Below are 4,219 nucleotides of genomic sequence, written 5' to 3'. Positions count from 1 at the left end.
GCTTTTCGAGACTAAAATCTTACCAGGCACGGATTTCTGGTCTCAAACACCATGTCCTGCCCTCTAGGAAAAAAAAAAAAAAAAAAAGAAAAGGAAAAAAAAAGAAAAAAAAGAAAAAAAACCCAAAACACAAGTAATACTGAATTTAAGTAAATGTATACCTCCAAAATACTGAAAACACCCCAAATCAATAAAGACAGAATTTGCGTTCTCAGTGAAATATCTTTAAACCTATCTGACAAGAACCAAGTCAGAAAAAAAGACTAACATAACTTTGAGTAATATTCATACAGCTACTAAGCATTATGGAATAGCATGCATTAATATTGTACGGTTATTTTACATCACCTATATCAGAAGGTTCTGACAGACAGCGAAGGCTACCGGTGTAGAAAAATCTTACTTCAGAAGAGCAATATAATACAGATTTCACAGGCACTACATTTTAATATATCAGGTATTATGCTGGTTTTCTTATAATTCTTTCTGTCCTAAAGCTGGCATTATAACAATGACCGAAAAGGCAAGGATCGAAGTAAACGGAAAGTAGATACCAAAGTTGATATATTCTTTTCTTTTTTTTTTTCAGATAGATTAGTGCATAGTTTTCATGCAGATAAACACTGCTATGCATTTACATTGTTGGAAAGCAGAGTGAATTGAGCCCAAGTTGTCACATTTTTGTAAATCATTTTGCCAGCCTGTAATAGCACCATGTAATGGATTTGCATTAAACATTAAATTGATTTCAGAATTGGTGACACAGTATTCACTACAGTTAAGTGCTATGGAATAGCTTCAATGTTACCTCCTATATATCAAAGCAATTTTCATCCCACTGCTTTTTTATTGGAAAAAATAAAAGGAAAATGTACTCGATACTAATTAGACTATTGCGCAGCCTTGGACTTGATGATGGCATAGCTGGGTTTACTGTCAAACAGTAATACATGCATTGACTTCAAGACAAAATTGGCATTGTAAGCTTGATTTAATGAAAATCCTGCCTAGCAGGCAGTGTTAACTTCACAAGACCTGCCTCTGACAGACCTCATGAGGTTGATTTTGTTATTTATTTATTGTTTAGGTGCCATTGAAGCTCTCCTTACATTGTCATGCCGGTTATGGTTTTAATTTTGTTCGATGGAGGCCTTCTACCAATAAAAAAAAAGAAAAAAAAAAAAGATATTTCCAGAGACACAATGCAAAGTACAATATTAACTGACATTCTTAAAAAAAAAAAAAAATTCACCACAAGGAAAAAAAAACTGTTTTAGGCTATGTATCTGGGTTTTTTTGTATTTTTGTACAGTAAATATTTTATAACACTGTTACTACAAAGCTGCAAATATACGGAACAAAGAGAACTAGAGAAAGAAAAAAAAAATGTTAGAGGGATTTTGCATATTCCTGTGGGCTGACTGAATACTGTGGAGTTGAGAAAACTTGGTGTTTCTTTTCCCCTTCAACCTTAAGGGGAGGGGGAACAAGCAACAGAGACAAAGTGTACCATGGCTGCCTAAACTCGAAGCCCGAAAGTTTTTTATTATAAAGGAAGAAGAATAAATAATAATGGCATTGCTGGGGTGTGCGGCATGAGAAAAGCAAGTGCCCTCGCTCAAAAGAAATTAAAAAAAAAAAAAACAAACAAAAAGGAGGGGAAAAAAGAAAGGAATTAACTTGGGAAAAGTCAATTTTCGCTAAGCCATCCCTAGGGCTTTAAATTTGGATGGGCGGGGGTGGGTACAGGCCAGAGAATTTGTGCGTCTGACGGTTCTGGAGAGAAGGAGACGGGGAGGTAAAAAAAGTTGTTGGGTGACGCCAAAGGAGCGCCCGGCGCGGGGCCGGGGCTCTGCTGCTGCCCGCACACCAGGACCATCCAGGGATGGATGGCTGGCTGGGTGGGTGGGTGGATGGATGCTCCATCCCTCCTGCCCATCCCTGCTCGCCTCCCCGCTCCTCTAAAGGAGGACTAAAACACTGTTTGTTCTCTACACCTGCACAGAACGGAAGTGCCGCGTTTCCTGCGTGAGAGGAAGGTGAACGCAAACTGAATTTAGTGTGTAATACTTTACAACCCCTGTTGGTTAACACCCTTGACCTCCTACCTAATGTTTTAAAGCCTTTAAAACATTTTTTTTTCTCGCAATTCTGCTCAGAGTTCCCTAACTTTAGCGTCATCAAACTTAATATGACAAAAATACCTTCAAAAATACAGCATACCTGTAATGTCCATTTACAATGGTTCTTCAGTAGCCTATACTTCTCAAGCATAGGAATATGCTATACCATTGAGAGAAGAAAAATAACTGTATTTAAATACATACAAAAAAAGGAAACGGGAAAGTTTTTAACTTAAATCCAGTTCCCAAAGGAAAAAAAAAAAAAAAAGCAATTCTATGAACGCTGCCTTTATAACGAACAATCAGAAATTCCACTAAGCTAATTTGACAGAAATTTTTCCTCATTTAAACAACATTACAAAAGTCCTGCATTATAAAATAGGGTAGAATAAATCAGTGTAATCAATAAAACTATACAACATACAAATTACATATCTTCTGAGTGGGCAGTTTAATTCTCTCTCTTTGCAGCCATGACTACAACATGCTCACTAAAAACAACTAACTGCCCAAACTATTGCTTAGTTTGTTTTGTTTAAAAAAGGGTGCAATTTTATTGTATATACAACCAATTTACTGGTAATACCTTGTCTCATAGCAAGGTTCTGACAAAATGTTTGTCTAGGCTTTTTTCCCTTCACTGTGAAGCACTGAAAGCTGCTATTTTTTTTTTTTTTAGTGCACATATGTCTTAATAAAGTAATGCCCAGCTAAGTGCTATAGGGAAGGCAAAGGATGCTGGCTAGAGGATGTGATACCATATACTAACAATCACACAATACAATAGAGCAAAATGACTACTCAACCACTTATCAGACACATATGAAAATCCAAAACATTTTATTTTTTCCTTAAATAGAGAATAACCAGTAAACAATTTTCAGAACTTGGAAGTTTAAAAACGTGCATATAAAAATGGGCATTATATACTTTTATTGAATGTGGATTGATTGCAGTCTGCTAATAAAAATGGGTGTGGGATCTGAAGAAAAAGGAAGTTTTTTTTTTTTTTAAGGCTTGCTTGTGAAAGGAACAGTTGTAAAACAAAAATTGCTTGAAGCAGGGTTCAGCTTAGTGCTTCACAGTTTGACTGCTTCTCTAAGAAGAGCCCTTCCTGCATGTGCATTCAAAAATCACAAAAGTACAAAGACAAACACCTAAAACACACTGCGTCAAGTGCAGCACCAACTTTGGTCAAATAAAAAAAAATTAAAAGAAAAATTAATAATTGCTAAGCTTTTCTACATGATATAAGCAGGTATTGCATATTTTCATATATCTGGGAGAAAACAAAACAAAAAAAGGAAGACTCCAAATAAAAGGTAAAATGCAGCAACATCCAAAAATACTGATAATCTAGCATCTACAGATCTCAGAATAGCACTGCCACTGACCATACAGGACAATAAACACTACTCCTATCTGCGGAACAACTAACATCCTATTTAATTCTAGATGTTGGAACTGACAATGGCTGACATAAAAGTCACATTTACAAAAAGTGTCTCCAAATGCTTGACTAGGGAAAAACCCCTTTCAATATAGGAACATGTGCAACAATTCCACAAATAATCGCTATCCAGGGCAAGGCACATTGATATGGAATTTTTTTTTTTTTTTGTTTCGTGCAAATTAAGAAAACAAAACAAAACATCGTTTCAGGGAAAAGATGAGGAGCAAAGTGTCTTCCCAAGAATTTCAGTTACTTGATTGTATAGGACAGTAGTAGAAACCCTTCTGAAGGGTCGAACAAACATAGTTTAAAGGCAAGTGCCTGGAATAGGGATTACAATATTGTGTCTTAATGCACTCTACTTTACCCTACATTAACTATATAAAAATTAGTTACTAACACTAGAACATGCAGAGACTTTCTCTGATTAGCTGGACTCGCCAACCAGAACGTATATATATGTATAGTATAGGAAACCTTCTTAAAGTTGCATGTGAAGCAAAGGGGTGCTCCGCTGTCTGATAGAAAAAATCACTTGCACTCTTTTTTTTTTTCTTTTTTTTTCCTTTTTTTTGTACATAAGATACAGGACGTTTGGGGTCCAAACTTCTTTTTTTTTTTTTTTTTTTTTTTGTTTTTATAA

The sequence above is a fragment of the Corvus kubaryi genome, unplaced genomic scaffold (assembly GCF_017639235.1).
Source record: "Corvus kubaryi isolate FWS band 111438036 unplaced genomic scaffold, C.kubaryi_AGA036_p1.0 37334, whole genome shotgun sequence".
Lineage (NCBI taxonomy): Eukaryota > Metazoa > Chordata > Aves > Passeriformes > Corvidae > Corvus > Corvus kubaryi.
This window is presented reverse-complemented; position numbering follows the sequence as displayed.